The 18,898-nt window shown below is 38.8% G+C and overlaps 1 long non-coding RNA gene across 1 annotated transcript in view; it reads right to left on the bottom strand.

Moving 5' to 3' along the window:
• LOC139140027 (uncharacterized) overlaps nucleotides 1-18,251 on the bottom strand; it is a 58,717-nt gene extending 40,466 nt beyond the window's left edge. Inside the window, exon 1 of the long non-coding RNA XR_011553927.1 lies at nucleotides 17,962-18,251. This is a non-coding gene — a long non-coding RNA (uncharacterized lncRNA). The remainder of the gene's footprint in view (nucleotides 1-17,961) is intronic.
• Between the last annotated feature and the right edge of the window lie 647 nt (nucleotides 18,252-18,898).

Raw genomic sequence — 18,898 nt, 5'->3', positions numbered from 1 at the left:
TTTGACATAATGTCCCGTGACCTCGATGACCTTTGACCTTGAATATACGTATATGTCCATAACTCAGTAACCACAAGTGCTACAGCCTTCATATTTGGTATGATGGGAGACCTTATGACACCACATCCTGTACCTCATTAATTATGCGCATATCTAATTCTGAGCCAGCCAATAGAGCTAGAGGTCTGATTTTCGGTATGTAGGGATAACTTAGCAATACCATTTTTTTGACATAATGTCACGTGACCTCGATGACCTTTGACCTTGAATATACGTATATGTCAATAACTCAGTAACCAGAAGTGCTACAGCCTTCATATTTGGTATGATGGGAGACCTTATGACACCACATCCTGTACCTCATTAATTATGCGCATATCTAATTCTGAGCCAGCCAATGGAGCTAGAGGTCTGATTTTTGGTATATATGGATAACTTAGCAATACAATTTTTTTGACATAATATCACGTGACCTCGATGACCTTTGACCTTGAATATACGTATATGTCCATAACTCAGTAACCACAAGTGCTACAGCCTTCATATTTGGTATGATGGGAGACCTTATGACAACACATCCTGTACCTCATTAATTATGCGCATATCTAATTCTGAGCCAGCCAATAGAGCTAGAGGTCTGATTTTTGGTATATAGGGATAACTTAGCAATACCATTTTTTGACATAATGTCCCGTGACCTTGATGACCTTTGACCTTGAATATACGTATATGTCAATAACTCAGTAACCACAAGTGCTACAGCCTTAATATTTGGTATGATGGGAGACCTTATGACACCACATCCTGTACCTCATTAATTATGCGCATATCTAATTCTGAGCCAGCCAATAGAGCTAGAGGTCTGATTTTGGTATATAGGGATAACTTAGCATTACAATTTTTTTGACAAAATGTCACGTGACCTCGATGACCTTTGCCTTAAATATGAGTATATTTCCATAACTCAGTAACCACAAGTGCTACATCCTTCATATTTGGCCGCCATATTGGATTTTATAACGTGCAATTCCCACTGACACGTACAGTAACCATGAGATGATGTTCAAAATCATACTTTTCCAAGATCGAATTTTGCACATAATATCATTAGTGCAAGATCTTTCAACCATGTTATCCGCTTGGGCCCCGCCAACGCTGCTTGCAGCTTTAATTAGGGGCCCAAGCCTACCGGCTGGGCCCCTATTGCTTTTACTGGAGTTCAATATTCTTCTTCTGGTTCTTCCGCTCTTTTTTTGGCGACCTAGAACTCAAACACCGCTTACCGCAAACTTCTGAAACTTGCAGGGCTAATAGGTATCTATGAGATCTCGTGCACCTGGGTATACAAATTTCGATTGGTCACGTGACCTGGTGGCCATATTGGATTTTCCAAAAACCTAAAAACGGCTTTTCCAGAATACCCAGGGGTCTAGTCGATTTGAAATTTTTTGTATAACAAGCATGGCCTAAGGTCTTAAGAATTTGCCAATAAAATCGCATGCGGTCACGTGACCTTGGCCGCCATATTGGATTTTTGAAAAATATCAATTTAATCTTTAAAAATCTTCTTCTCTAGAACCAAAACACCGATTCGACTGAAATTTCACACGTAACATCGTAAGTGTGATCTCTTTCAAGTTTGCGAAAGGCGTTTTGATCGGTCGCGTGGTTTGGCCACCATATTGGATTTTGCGAAAATCGTGATTTAATCTTCAAAAATCTTCTTCTCCAGAACCAACACACCGATTCGACTGAAATTTGACATGTAAATCTCAAGTGTGATCTCTTTCAAGTTTGTGAAAGGCGTTTTGATCCGTCATGTGGTCTGGCCGCCATATTGGATTTTGCGAAAATCGTGATTTAATCTTTAAAAATCTTATTCTCCAGAACCAAAACACTGATTCAACTGAAATTTGACATGTAACATCTTAAGTGTGATCTCTTTCAAGTTTGCGAAAGGCGTTTTGATCGGTCACGTGGTTTGGCCGCCATATTGGATTTTGCGAAAATTCTTTGTAAATTTTTGATTAATCTTTAAAAATCTTCTTCTCCAGAACCAAAACACCGATTCAACTGAAATTTGACATGTAACATCTTAAGTGTGATCTCTTTCAAGTTTGCGAAAGGCGTTTTGATCCGTCACGTGGTCTGGCCGCCATATTGGATTTTGCAAAAATCGTGATTTAATCTTTAAAAATCTTCTTCTCCAGAACAAACACACTGATTGAGCTGAAATTTGATATGTAACATCTTAAGTGTGATCTCTTTTAAGTTTGCGAAAGGCGTTTTGATCGGTCACGTGGTTTGGCCGCCATATTGGATTTTTGCGAAAATCGTGATTAAATCTTTAAAAATCTTCTTCTCCACAACCAACACACCGATTTGACTTAAATTTGACATGTAACATCTTAAGTGTGATCTCTTTCAAGTTTGCGAAAGGCGTTTTTATCGGTCACGTGGTTTGGCCGCCATATTGGATTTTGTGAAAATCGTGATTAAATCTTTAAAAATCTTCTTCTCCAGAACCAACACACCGATTTGACTTAAATTTGACATGTAACATCTTAAGTGTGATCTCTTTCAAGTTTGCGAAAGGCGTTCTGATCGGTCACGTGGTTTGGCCGCCATATTGGATTTTTGCGAAAATCATGATTTAATCTTTAAAAATCTTCTTCTCCACAACCAACACACCGATTTGACTTAAATTTGACATGTAACATCTTAAGTGTGATCTCTTTCAAGTTTGCGAAAGGCGTTTTGATCGGTCACGTGGTTTTGCCGCCATATTGGATTTTTGCGAAAATCATGATTTAATCTTTAAAAATCTTCTTCTCCACAACCAACATACCGATTTGACTTAAATTTGACATGTAACATCTTAAGTGTGATCTCTTTCAAGTTTGCGAAAGGCGTTTTGATCGGTCACGTGGTTTGGCCGCCATATTGGATTTTTGCGAAAATCATGATTTAATCTTTAAAAATCTTCTTCTCCACAACCAACACACCGATTTGACTTAAATTTGACATGTAACATCTTAAGTGTGATCTCTTTCAAGTTTGCGAAAGGCGTTTTGATCGGTCACATGGTTTTGCCGCCATATTGGATTTTTGCGAAAATCATGATTTAATCTTTAAAAATCTTCTTCTCCACAACCAACACACCGATTTGACTTAAATTTGACATGTAACATCTTAAGTGTGATCTCTTTCAAGTTTGCGAAAGGCGTTTTGATCGGTCACGTGGTTTGGCCGCCATATTGGATTTTGTGAAAATCGTGATTAAATCTTTAAAAATCTTCTTCTCCAGAACCAACACACCGATTTGACTTAAATTTGACATGTAACATCTTAAGTGTGATCTCTTTCAAGTTTGCGAAAGGCGTTCTGATCGGTCACGTGGTTTGGCCGCCATATTGGATTTTTTGCGAAAATCATGATTTAATCTTTAAAAATCTTCTTCTCCAAACCAACACACCGATTTGACTTAAATTTGACATGTAACATCTTAAGTGTGATCTCTTTCAAGTTTGCGAAAGGCGTTTTTATCGGTCACGTGGTTTGTGCCGCCATATTGGATTTTTGCGAAAATCATGATTTAATCTTTAAAAATCTTCTTCTCCACAACCAACATACCGATTTGACTTAAATTTGACATGTAACATCTTAAGTGTGATCTCTTTCAAGTTTGCGAAAGGCGTTTTGATCGGTCACGTGGTTTGGCCGCCATATTGGATTTTTGCGAAAATCATGATTTAATCTTTAAAAATCTTCTTCTCCACAACCACAACACCGATTTGACTTAAATTTGACATGTAACATCTTAAGTGTGATCTCTTTCAAGTTTGCGAAAGGCGTTTTGATCGGTCACATGGTTTTGCCGCCATATTGGATTTTTGCGAAAATCATGATTTAATCTTTAAAAATCTTCTTCTCCACAACCAACACACCGATTTGACTTAAATTTGACATGTAACATCTTAAGTGTGATCTCTTTCAAGTTTGCGAAAGGCGTTTTGATCGGTCACGTGGTTTGGCCGCCATATTGGATTTTGTGAAAATCATGATTAAATCTTTAAAAATCTTCTTCTCCAGAACCAACACACCCATTGAGCTCAAATTTTATGTGAAACATCTTGAATGTGATCTCTTTCAAGTTTGCGAAAGGCATTTTGATCGGTCACATGGTTTTGCCGCCATATTGGATTTTCTGTAAAATATTAAATTCCAAGTGAAACGTACAGTAACTATTAGATGATGTTCAAAATCCTACTTTTGCAAGCTCGAATTTTGCACATAATATCATTAGTGCAAGATTTTTCAACCATGTTAACCGCTTGGGCCCCGCCAACGCTGCTTGCAGCTTTAATTAGGGGCCCAAGCCGACCGGCTGGGCCCCTATTGGTTTTATAGGAGTTCAACTTTCTTCTACTTCTTCTTCTTCCGCTCTTTTTTTGTCGACCTAGAACTCAAACACCGCTTACCGCAAACTTCTGAAACTTGCAGGGTTAATAGGTACCTATGAGATCTCGTGCACCTGGGTATACAAATTTCGAATAGTCGCGCGACCTGGCCGCCATATTGGATTTTCGTAAAATACCGATTTAATTTTAAAAATCTTCTTCTCCAGAACCAACATACAGATTTAGCTGAAATTTTACTCATGTCATCCTTAGAGTGATCTCTTTCAAGTTTGCGAAAGACGTTTGGATCAGTCACGTGATTTGGCCGCCATCTTGGATTTTACGAAAATCGCAATTTAATCATTAAAAATCTTCTTCTCCAGAACCAACACACCGATTTAAATGAAATTTTACTCATGTCATCCTTAGAGTGATCTCTTTCAAGTTTGCGAAAGACGTTTGGATCGGTCACATGATTTGGCCGCCATCTTGGATTTTAAGAAAATCGCAATTTAATCATTAAAAATCTTCTTCTCCAGAACCAACACACCGATTGAACTGAAATTTTACTCATGTCATCCTTAGAGTGATCTCTTTTAAGTTTGCGAAAGACATTTGGATTGGTCACATGATTTGGCCGCCATCTTGGATTTTACGAAAATCGCAATTTAATCATTAAAAATCTTCTTCTCCAGAACAAACACACCGATTTAACTGAAATTTTACTCATGTCATCCTTAGAGTGATCTCTTTTAAGTTTGCGAAAGACATTTGGATCGGTCACATGATTTGGCCGCCACATTGGATTTTCGAAAAATCGCAATTTAATCATTCAAAAACTTCTTCTCCAGAACTAACACCAAAATCTTTTCGCAAACTTTCTAGGCCATACTACTAGATGCTATATAATAAATTTCAAGGAAATTAACCGGGCAGTTTTTGAGAAGAAAATTTTTAAAGTATTATTTTTCTGATTTTTCAATGACCTTTGACCTCCCTATACCTCTGCAGCTAAGCTATACAAATGGCTTATTCTGGCCTATGTAAGAGTCATATCTAATTCTGGGCAATCTAAAAGAGCAATAGGTCAGATTTTTGGTATATAGGGATAACTACGAAAAACAATTTTTTTAACAAAATGTCACATGACCTCGATGACCTTTGACCTCAAATATACATATACATCCATAACTTAGGAACCACAAGTGCTACATCCTTCATATTTGGTAGGATGGGAGACCTTATAGTGCCATATCCGGTACCACATTAAATATGCACATATCTAATTCTGGGCAAGCCAAAAGAGCTAGAGGTCTGATTTTTGGTATATAGGCATAACTTAGCAATACAATTTTTTTGACAAAATATCACATGACCTCGATGACCTCTGACCTTGAATATACGTATATGTCCATAACTCAGTAACCACAAGTGCTACACCCTTCATATTTGGTGTGATGGGAGACCTTATGACACCACATCCTGTACCTCATTAATTATGCGCATATCTAATTCTCAGCCAGCCAATAGAGCTAAAGGTCTGATTTTTGGTATATAGGGATAACTTACCAATACAATTTTTTTGACAAAATGTCACTTGACCTCGATGACCTTTCAACCTTGAACATACGTAATGTCAATAACTCAGTAACCACAAGTGCTACAGCCTTCATATTTGGTATGATGGGAGACCTTATGACACCACATCCTTTACCTCATTAATTATGCGCATATCTAATTCTGAGCCAGCCAATAGAGCTAGAGGTCTGATTTTTGGTATATAGGGATAACTTAGCATTACAATTTTTTGACAAAAGGTCACGTGACCTCGATGACCTTTGCCCTTAAATATGAGTATATGTCCATAACTCAGTAACCACAAGTGCTACACCCTTCATATTTTGCCGCCATATTGGATTTTACGTAAAACATGCAATTCCCACTGACACGTACAGTAACTATGAGATGATGTTTAAATCATACTTTTTCAAGCTCGAATTTTGCACATAATATCATTAGTGCAAGATTTTTCAACCAAGTTCACCGCTTGGGCCCCGCCAACGCTGCTTGCAGCTTTAATTCTTCTTCTTCTTCTTCCGCTCTTTTTTGTCGACCTAGAACTCAAACACCACTTACCGCAAACTTCTAAAACTTGCAGGGCTAATAGGAACCTATGAGATCTCGTGCACCTGGGTATACAAATTTCGATTGGTCACGTGACCTGGCAGCCATATTGGATTTTCCAAAAACCTAAAATGGCTTCTCCAGAAGACCCAGGGGTCTAGTAGATTCGAAATTTTTTGTATTGCAAGCATGGCCTAAGGTCTTCAGAATTTGCCAATAAAATCGCATGCGGTCACGTGACCTTGGCTGCCATATTGGATTTTTGAAAAATACCCATTTAATCTTTAAAAATCTTCTTCTCCAGAACCAAAACACCGATTGGACTGAAATTTCACATGTAACATCTTAAGTGTGATCTCTTTCAAGTTTGCGAAAGGCGTTTTGATTGGTCACGTGGTTTGGCCGCCATATTGGATTTTGAGAAAATCGTGATTTAATCTTGAAAAATCTTCTTCTCCAGAACCAACACCCTGATTCAACTTAAATTTGACATGTAACATCTTTAGTGTGATCTCTTTCAAGTTTGCGAAAGGCGTTTTGATTGGTCACTTGGTTTGGCCGCCATATTGGATTTTGAGAAAATCGTGATTTAATCTTCAAAAATCTTCTTCTCCAGAACCAACACCCCGATTCGACTGAAATTTGACATGTAACATCTTAAGTATGATCTCTTTCAAGTTTGCGAAAATCGTTTTGATCGGTCACATGGTCTGGTCGCCATATTCGATTTTTGCGAAAATCATTATTTAATCTTTAAAAATCTTCTTCTGCAGAACCAACACACCGATTCAACTGAATTTTGACATGTAACATCTTAAGTGTGATCTCTTACAAGTTTGTGAAAGGCATTTTGATCGGTCACGTGGTTTGGCCGCCATATTGGATTTTACGTAAAACATGCAATTCCCACTGACACATACAGTAACTATGAGATGATGTTCAAAATCATACTTTTGCAAGATCGAATTTTGCACATAATATCATTAGTGCAAGATCTTTCAACAATGTTAACGCTTGGGCCCCGCCAACGCTGCTTGCAGCTTTAATTCTACTTCTTCTTCTTCTTCTTCTTCTTCCGCTCTTTTTTTGTCGACCTAGAACTCAAACACCGCTTACCGCAAACTTCTGAAACTTGCAGGGCTAATAGGTACCTATGAGATCTCGTGCACCTGGGTATAGAAATTTCTAATAGTCGCGCGACCTGGCGGCCATATTGGATTTTCGTAAAATACCAATTTAATTTTAAAAATCTTCTTCTCCAGAACCAACATACAGATTTAGCTGAAATTTTACTCATGGCATCCTTAAAGTGATCTCTTTCAAGTTTGCGAAACCCGTTTGGATCGGTCACGTGATTTGGCCGCCATCTTGGATTTTACGAAAATCGCAATTTAATCATTAAAAATCTTCTTCTCCAGAACCAACACACAGATTTAACTTAAATTTTACTCATGTCATCCTTCGAGTGATCTTTTTCAAGTTTGCGAAAGACATTTGGATCGGTCACGTGATTTGTCCGCCATCTTGGATTTTACGAAAATCACAATTTAATCATTAAAAATCTTCTTCTCCAGAACCAACTCACCGATTTAACTGAAATTTTACTCATGTCATCCTTGGAGTGATCTCTTTCAAGTTTGCGAAACCCGTTTGAATCGGTCACGTGATTTGCCGCCATCTTGGATTTTACGAAAATCGCAATTTAATCATTAAAAATCTTCTTCTCCAGAACCAACACACCGATTTAACTGAAATTTTACTCATGTTATCCTTGGAGTGATCTCTTTCAAGTTTGCGAAGGACGTTTGGATAGGTCACGTGATTTGGCCGCCATCTTGGATTTTACGAAAATCGCAATTTAATCATTAAAAATCTTCTTCTCCAGAACCAACACACCGATTTAACTGAAATTTTACTCATGTCATCCTTGGAGTGATCTCTTTCAAGTTTGCGAAAGACGTTTGGATCGGTCAAGTGATTTGGCCGCCATCTTGGATTTTACGAAAATCGCAATTTAATCATTAAAAATCTTCTTCTCCAGAACCAACTCACAGATTTAACTGAAATTTTACTCATGTCATCCTTAGAGTGATCTCTTTCAAGTTTGCGAAAGACGTTTGGATCGGTCACGTGATTTGGCCGCCATCTTGGATTTTACGAAAATCGCAATTTAATCATTAAAAATAACTCAGTAACCACAAGTGCTACACCCTTCATATTTGGTATGATGGGAGACCTTATGACACCACATCCTGTACCTCATTAATTATGCGCATATCTAATTCTGAGCCAGCCAATAGAGCTAGAGGTCTGATTTTTGGTATATATGGATAACTTAGCAATACAATTTTTTTGACATAATGTCACGTGACCTCGATGACCTTTGACCTTGAATATACGTTTATGTCAATAACTCAGTAACCACAAGTGCTACAGCCTTCATATTTGGTATGATGGGAGACCTTTTGACACCACATCCTGTACCTCATTAATTATGTGCATATCTAATTCTGAGCCACCAAATAGAGCTAGAGGTCGGATTTTTGGTATATAGGGATAACTTAGCAATACAATTTTTTGACAAAATATCACGTGACCTCGATGACCTTTGACCTTGAATATACGTATATGTCCATAACTCAGTAACCACAAGTGCTACACCCTTCATATTGGTATGATGGGAGACCTTATGACACCACATCCTGTACCTCATTAATTATGCGCATATCTAATTCTGAGCCAGCCAATAGAGCTAGAGGTCTGATTTTTGGTATATAGGGATAACTTAACAATACAATTTTTTTGACATAATGTCACGTGACCTCGATGACCTTTGACCTTGAATATACGTATATGTCAATAACTCAGTAACCACAAGTGCTACAGCCTTCATATTTGGTATGATGGGAGACCTTATGACACCACATCCTGTACCTCATTAATTATGTGCATATCTAATTCTGAGCCAGCCAATAGAGCTAGAGGTCTGATTTTTGGTATATAGGGATAACTTAGCAATACAATTTTTTTGACAAAATATCACGTGACCTCGATGACCTTTGACCTTGAATATACGTATATGTCCATAACTCAGTAACCACAAGTGCTACATCCTTCATATTTGGTATGATGGGAGACCTTTGACACCACATCCTGTACCTCATTAATTATGCGCATATCTAATTCTGAGCCAGCCAATAGAGCTAGAGATCTTATTTTTGGTATATAGGGATAACTTAGCAATACAATTTTTTTGACAAAATATCACGTGACCTCGATGACCTTTGACCTTGAATATACGTATATGTCCATAACTCAGTAACCACAAGTGCTACACCCTTCATATTTGGTATGATGGGAGACCTTATGACACCACATCCTGTACCTCATTAATTATGCGCATATCTAATTCTGAGCCAGCCAATAGAGCTAGAGGTCTGATTTTTGGTATATATGGATAACTTAGCAATACAATTTTTTTGACATAATGTCACGTGACCTCGATGACCTTTGACCTTGAATATACGTATATGTCAATAACTCAGTAACCACAAGTGCTACAGCCTTCATATTTGGTATGATGGGAGACCTTATGACACCACATCCTGTACCTCATTAATTATGCGCATATCTAATTCTGAGCCGCCAATAGAGCTAGAGGTCCGATTTTTGGTATATAGGGATAACTTAGCATTACAATTTTTTTGACAAAATGTCACGTGACCTCGATGACCTTTGCCCTTAAATATGAGTATATGTCCATAACTCAGTAACCACAAGTGCTACATCCTTCATATTTGGCCGCCATATTGGATTTTACGTAAAACATGCAATTCCCACTGACACGTACAGTAACTATGAGATGATGTTCAAAATCATACTTTTCCAAGATCGAATTTTGCACATAATATCATTAGTGCAAGATCTTTCAACCATGTTATCCGCTTGGGCCCCGCCAACGCTGCTTGCAGCTTTAATCTTATATTCGTTTCTACTGTATGCTTTTGGGTCCCTTCAACGGACCCAGCATTTGACCTATAAAAGGGCTATTTTTGCTCAGTTTAGGGAGGCGATTTTGCTGCCGAGTCTTGGCAAATGACCCGTTTGAAAGTTATGATCCACATTTAAGTAAAAATATAGACCAGTAAGCGGGCTTTGGATAAAATAAACACGAACGTGTAACCGTTGAAATATGTTTGCGTTGAGACCGACATCGCGACAGGAACACTTACGCGTTACGCCCGGTGCTTTCAATTTCATGTCGTCTGCAAGAACAGTGCCGCTTGATCGACTGCATCACGACTTTTATGAATTAACCGCTATATGACAAGTTTCTTGTTGACAAGTTTTAATACCGATGTACTGAATTATATCGAGTATAGCCTTAAAATGAGCCGCAAAAATCCGACTACCGTTCTCAAAATACACGACAGCGAAGAGATGCACACACCACGCTTTACGATTTGTAGTGACTCAGAAAGTTCGTGATCCTGTTCCTTGTAAGTTTTTGACACAAATCATATTACGTATTATATTATAGCTTTGTCAATACCAGTGAATTTTGTGACGTCATATCCATACATTATTACTGATAATGTATTCCATTATTCAGCATTGCGGCCCCACAGCGAGCAAATTTTGTTTTTGGGAAAACGAAAAAAGGACTGCGCATTTCAAAGGAGGGAAAATATCGGAGAACCATGTAATACGCAAAACTATAAATCTTAATAATCGTGCACAATATTGATAATAATGTCTTACTGTACGATTTATCACATTTTTGAGTCCTCGCGCACGCATTTGTCGTCTGTCTGGCTGGCGCTCAGCATGCAGTCCCCGTCCGATACGCTGGTTGTATTACTACGTTTGTTTACAACATGGTTCGCTTCGTTGCCGTATAGGTGAAACAGAACTCAGTACGTTTGCAAACTCCTAGACGATACTGGGCTTGACACATGGCATATTATGCATGTCAGTATATAGCCATGTAAACGATGCAAGCGTGAAAGGCTACTCGAACCAGCCGTAAACGAGCCAACAACGGCAGCTTGCTGTCATCATGGATGTAAAAAACCGGAAGTGTCTACGGACATACTGCGGAGCCATTCAAAGTCTCGGTCCAAGGTCAGCTAGTACCAACAATCATGACGACCGTGGACTCTCCGTTGATCTAACATCTCGGCCACCTAATTCTGATGCATTGACTGTAATCGGAGACAACTTTCATTCATCGTTTTTTCTCCATGTCTGTGATTTTACCTTGCCTTGTTCTCGATATCGCGACGGTACCGAAACCCTCCAGTGTGTTTGTCAACTGTACCTTTCAAGCACCCGTTTACGTCAAGTTCTGTCGTTCGCCAAAATAAAATAGCTCTTCTCAAGAAGCCATCGAAAATTAAATTTATAGACACAATTATTATTGAAATATAAACATTTGAATAACAATGTTGAACTCTGTTGATATCGTTAGCAATGAATGCTGTACTACTAGCGATATAATAATGATCGTATTGATCAGCTGATACCATGCAGCTCGCTGATCACACTGATGTCGATGCATGAACATTCCGTTTTCTCCATCTCTGGCATTTCACCGTGTCGACTTTTTGAATGGCATGATATTTAAAGGTGATGTTTCAAGTTTGATATAGACGGTAGGGATGCAGTTACTTTTCATTTCCTTCGAAAATACATCGCTTTTAAATTCCAAATTGAACTGTGAAAATTTTGCTATTTTTGTGCTGAACGTGCGTGTTCAGTGCAGTGCAGTGCAGTGTGAAGTCAGGTCCGATCATGCTGGACGACGCTCACTGGCTTCAAACTCAGTTTAAATTTCCTTTTTATTCGTTTTCTACAACTACAAATTCACTGGCATTGCCAAAACTATAAAATAATAGCAATAATGCACCCCCTCCCGGCCCATAATGGACTCAAGCAAACTTTGCACTTCATGATGTACTCGGCTTCGCCTCGTACATTATGTCGTGCAAAGTTTGCTTACTCCCACGAAAGACAAACTTTAATGTAGGTCGTTTAAACAAGTTTAGTCATATTTAGGCAAGCCAGTGACAAAAATATACGATCAGACGATGTAAATACCTTTGAAATGGTTTATTCGTATATTGCAACAAAATGTACACAGTAATCAGTATAGTATACAAGTTACGAAGCTCTACTCACTTCAAGTATTCCCTAATCCGCTCACAAATTCCTTTCTAAGATGATAAATTCGGCATATTGGACGTGTTAGGAAGGACATGGATAATTCTTGAAGATGAACTGACTGGCACAACTATACTATTAAATGTACACCCACGTTGCATTCGTACAACTTCAGGCGAGGCCGTACAGATATCTGTAGGTTTTCCTCCGGGAGCTGCAGCTGCGCGAGGTCGATTCTGACCGGATCTTGGTGGGCCTCGTAACTTTCATGAAGGGCTGAAAAATTACTCATTTTACACACTCCAGCCTATGTTTCACATTTAAATCGGTATTTCATATAAATATTACATCCTTCAAATTATGGAAACCCGGATTGACATCTTAATAATGAAATCGTTTAATTTGAAATTTTACTACAACCACCCAGTGAAGTGGAATGGCCCAAAAGCGGAATAATATCAACAAGTGAAACGGTTGCCATCACTCCTTCGCAACCAATTAACTTTCTATATGAGTACAGTACGGCGCGAATAATGAATAAAGAAGGGCCCATTTCTGTCGATTTCTTATCGAGTATCGAAATGCCGCCAGGGAAATGATCAAAACCAATGTATGCATGTATGATAAAGGGGTTATTATACATAATGCGTTTGCATTTTGGACACATCACTCGAATACAATACGATATCGACCAAACTGAGTAAGCTTATCTGCGTTTTCCGCCGTACGTAACAGCTCCGTTGTTTGTCCTTAGTAGTCGGCTGCATTTATGAAAAAAAAAAAGACCTTACCCCCAAAAAATTGCTACAAAAGGTTTCTCAACGGTTTTGATAGAGTCAAATGTGCTCAATAACATATTAAAAGTCTACCAAAATCTGACCACCGGAAACGCGTCATTTTCAAGATGGCGTCCAAGATGGCCGCCATATACTTAAAATGGCCATAACTATACCAAAAAAAATTGCTACAAAAGGTTTCTCAACGGTTTTTGATAGAGTCAAATGTGCTTAATAACATAGTAAAAGTCTACCAAAATCTGACCACCGGAAACGCGTCATTTTCAAGATGGCGTCCAAGATGGCCGCCATATACTTAAAATGGCCATAACTACTTAAATATTAAACCTAGACTAGTGATGTCTGTGTCTACCACCATGTTTTAGTGGTTTAGGAATCCAACTATCACATCTAGATTATAGGCAAGTGGTCATAAGTCCCATAATTTGCATATTTGTACATGTATTAAAAATAATCACTGTCACATTCTTCGTCCAGAACATGTTGCTCATGTGGATTTTCACAATTTCCGAGGTTAGGTAGTAAAGGGAAAGCAACTCCACACATCGTTCATATTTGGGTTGTTTGCGTTTTGTGTATGAAATTGTGTATAATATAAGTGTATGTCATGTTTGGCTGTTTTAAGAAAAGGTTGCTTAGCCATGGTGAGACGTATCCGTAATCTACGTGTCTTGATGTTACTCCACACTGGAGTGGAGAGACAAGTGTGACACTGCGATCTGTTGGCGCTGCATTTCGAAAACAGAGTTTTCTTCATCAGTCGCTTGAAATTCATTCTTGATTGGTGAGACGTGTTGAATGGTTGATTGTTTTTATTTGGTAGTATATTGTTCCACTTACATTTGGTGTTCAAGTAGGGAAGCTAGAATGTCTACTGGTTGGTCTTGTTGTGTTTGTGTAGGTTCGTGTGAACCTGAGTTCGAGCTGTCGTCGCTTTTGTGAAGTCTGGCACTTATAAGTGTATTGCCTATATTTCTGTTCCTTCTATATGCGATTATTGGTTGATTTTGGAACAGTTTTTCATTTAGTGTTTCGTCTTTTTCAAGTTCATTTCAGTTTTCTGTCAAGGCTTGCTTGATTTTTGTCATTTCGATGTTACGGGCTATATGTTGTTATGAAGACTACTGTACAAAATACATGATAGCTCTGCTAAAAATAATCTTTAAAAACAACACATTTGAATTAAACGATGAATTCTACCGGCAAATATGGGATGCTCTATGGGGTCTCCCTCGTCGCTGGAAATAGCAGATATTACATTTCACGAGACAGAAATGAGAATAATACAGAAACACAAACAACAAATGCCGACCTGGCTGAGGTTCAGGGACGATGTTTTCCTGATTTTGATCGGAACACAACACGAACTCAATGAATTCATATCAAACATCAACAAAATGCATCCTATTTTCAAATTTTCGTTTGAAAGCTCCTCTCAAGAAATCACATATTAGACCTGACTATCTACAAAGGTCGGCGATACAACAAAAAGAACATTCCCAACACCAAGACACACTTAAAACCAACAGATACATTCCAGTTCTTACAAAGAAACTCATGCCATCCGGCAGCAACATTCAAAGGTCTGATCAAAGGTGAAACATTATGATACATCAGAACATGCAACAACAAAACCGATTTTACAGAGAAAGTCACACAATTCAGTGAAAATTACAAGACCGACAATATAAAAATACCGCAATTATACGGTGTCCATCACATTTGATCTGAATTGGTACATATCAGTATGGGTACCAAAGATCAACAATAAATGTTGTTTCTATCAGTGCAGGAAAATTCCAAGTTGATGTCATGACAATGATTTCTGCACAGTACAGCCAGAAAAACAACAAGAAATATATAAACCAGAAAAACAAGAATGACAAAGTAAATAACGTCTGAAACTTTAGGTACTGGAGGTCAACTTTAGCAACATGCATAGCAAAAACAGCTAGTCCCTCTTAGTTTGAGCAGGTCTGTTAATATGTAACAGTTCAAAAACAATGACAGGAAATGACTCAAGGTCAGTGGAGTAGCCTGTTTCAGTCACTGGCATGCCACCACTCCTACATATTTGCAGGATTTCCCTTTTTCTTACCTCATTTGCACATTTTTGACGTCCATTTGAAGAACGTCACGTCTCGAGCCCTGCATCTACCCTGTACACCAAATACTTAGATGATAGCTTTGGCGGTAAGGGAGCTTTTGCGTGTGACGGACATACATCCGCACTAACATACCCACATACATACATAGAGACACACAGACGCCACCGACTCACCATAAAAGCTGTTTTGTTATTTATGTACATACCAAATATGAGCTAAAAATGAAATAGAACGCATTATCAGAGAAACAGATCATAAAAGCAGAAAAAAACAGCTTGAACAACAAAAGAAAGAAAGAACGCCACCACAATACAGTAGTCTTCATAACAACATATAGCCCGTAACATCGAATGACAAAAATCAAGCAAGCCTTGACAGAAAACTGAAATGAACTTGAAAAAGACGAAACACTAAATAAAAAACTGTTCCAAAATCAACCAATAATCGCATATAGAAGGAACAGAAATATAGGCAATACACTTATAAGTGCCAGACTTCACAAAAGCGACGACAGCTCGAACTCAGGTTCACACGAACCTACACAATCACAACAAGACTAACCAGTAGACATTCTAGCTTCCCTACTTGAACACCAAATGTAAGTGGAACAAATATACTACCAAATAAAAACAATCAACCATTCAACACGTCTCACCAATCAAGAATGAATTTCAAGCGACTGATGAAGAAAACTCTGTTTTCGAAATGCAGCGCCAACGGATCGCAGTGTCACACTTGTCTCTCCACTCCAGTGTGGAGTAACATCAAGACACGTAGATTACGGATACGTCTCACCATGGCTAAGCAACACTTTTCTTAAAACAGCCAAACATGACATACACTTATATTATACACAATTTCATACACAAAACGCAAACACCCAAAATATGAACGATGTGTGGAGTTGCTTTCCCTTTACTACCTAACCTCGGAAATTGTGAAAATCCACATGAGCAACATGTTCTGGACGAAGAATGTGACAGTGATATTTTTAATACATGTACAAATATGCAAATTATGGGACTTATGACCACTTGCCTATAATCTAGATGTGATAGTTGGATTCCTAAACCACTAAAACATGGTGGTAGACACAGACATCACTAGTCTAGGTTTAATATTTAAGTAGTTATGGCCATTTTAAGTACATGGCGGCCATCTTGGACGCCATCTTGAAAATGACGCGTTTCCGGTGGTCAGATTTTGGTAGACTTTTACTATGTTATTAAGCACATTTGACTCTATCAAAAACCGTTGAGAAACCTTTTGTAGCAATTTTTTTGGTATAGTTATGGCCATTTTAAGTATATGGCGGCCATCTTGGACGCCATCTTGAAAATGACGCGTTTCCGGTGGTCAGATTTTGGTAGACTTTTAAATGTTATTGAGCACATTTGACTCTATCAAAAACCGTTGAGAAACTTTTGTAGCAATTTTTTTAGGGTCAAACCATATTTTCAGCCGACTATAGGTGAAGGTTAAATGCCAAGCTTCACTGAAGCACTATCCCAGCTAGGCTTGATTTAAGATTTGGTAATAACCCTGTTCCAAGCTTTGGACACAATCCTTATCTCAAGATTTGCAAACAAGATTGGATTAATCTTTATCGACGACAAGCTTGGCCGAAGAGCATCGGCAAACCTTCACCCAAGCTTAGAGTACCGCCAAGCTTGGACTAAGGTTCTGCACAAATCGCGTGTGTAGTCTGAGATGGGAGGTTCGATCGTCAAGGTGACGTCATCGGTCCGAAATAATACCGTTAACATGTGACAATATCACTGGCCTGTGGTGGCAGGTAAATCGCACTTTCGTCTCTTTTTTTAACATGACCTTGTAGTCTTTACTGATACGGTATGATTTTCATTGCTGCAGTAATATTGAACTCGGCTGAGTCGATGTCTGCATAGCCGAATACCTTTGCGATTGAAACTGAAAACACAACAATACAATTTTCATTTTTCTGCTGTATCGGGTTGTAAAATCTACGTTCTTTGGAAAATGCCAATATAAAACTGCTAAATTCGACACATTTCAAATGTTCGTCGGCGTTACAAACGTCTCCTACATTAAAACCGAGGAAACGCCTGTCAAACGCCCGAAGGAACCGGAAAGAGGTCACAATAGTGGTACACTGCAGCCCGTGTATAACTTTTCTTTGGCAGTGCGTGCATTCAAAATAATCGGTGATCTGGTATCGTGTTCATCCCACTCATGACGTTCACCTTACTCACATATGAAACTCAACACAAATCATCGCGTTCACCCCACTCAAACATTCACAAATCACAGACTTGAACCAAGTCTACAATTGATGGCCCGCAAGAGAGAACTATTTTCTGGTATTATGAGAAGCATATATAATAAACTTACCGAGGCTGACATTACCACAGGTGCCTGAGTTGCCGGTGTAGAGAGAGGGCCCCCCCCCCCTTCTTCAGTCAAGCAACCGAGCAACGGTCATTGTAGATATGAATGACCTTGATGATGAATCCATCCTGAGAGGCCGCAATGTGGGAAAGGAGTGGAATTCCCGAGAAATGGGGGTCAGGATGGAATCCAAAGCCCGGACTCTTTAAAAGAAAGGGGAAAAGAGAGGAGGAGACAGGGGATGGTGGTGGGATAGGCTGAGCTGGTATGGCATGAACCCAGCGGCTGAATGAATGAATGAATGGGAGCGATGAGACAAAGGCTTGATTAGGGGAGAACCATTTGATTTCGGGGGGATGGAGGATCTGGGGGAAAATTGTCGGCAGGTGAAGGACAGAAAAAAAAAATTGATCCAACAATGGCTTGAGAAAAAAAGAATTGTTCCAACAGACAGGAGAGAAAAAAAAATTGTCGCCATGTGCTAAAATCATCAAAGTTTGGGACTGATTTTTTAAAAATGCCGGAGGGCGGCCGCCTACGGCGGCACTAATATTTTCAATATTTTAGAGTGAATCCTGATGTAAAAAATCTGGCATATAAATAAACTTCAATACTACACAATGTAATAAAGGGAAAGTGGCTTCACACATCAGCCATCTCGTCTTGTATGTGCTTTGGTGTGTTTAGTGTCTGAGTTGTGTTTTGGCTGTTAGTGTGGAAATTAACAAGCGAGTCGTTAATTTTCAAATAAGCCATGGCGAGACGTGGGCGTAGTCAGATGTGTCCTTGACAGCGGTGACTCTTTTTTTATCCCCACGTTTCGAAACCAGAGCGGTCTCTTCCTCAGTCGCCTAAGATATGCCAGTGTGCATATCTTTTTTGTTTTTGTTATGTCGATATTGTTGATCTCCTGTGCTTCTAGCAGTGAAGCCAGAATGCT

The sequence above is a fragment of the Ptychodera flava genome, chromosome 9 (assembly GCF_041260155.1).
Source record: "Ptychodera flava strain L36383 chromosome 9, AS_Pfla_20210202, whole genome shotgun sequence".
In the NCBI taxonomy this organism is placed as follows: domain Eukaryota; kingdom Metazoa; phylum Hemichordata; class Enteropneusta; family Ptychoderidae; genus Ptychodera; species Ptychodera flava.
This window is presented reverse-complemented; position numbering and strand designations above follow the sequence as displayed.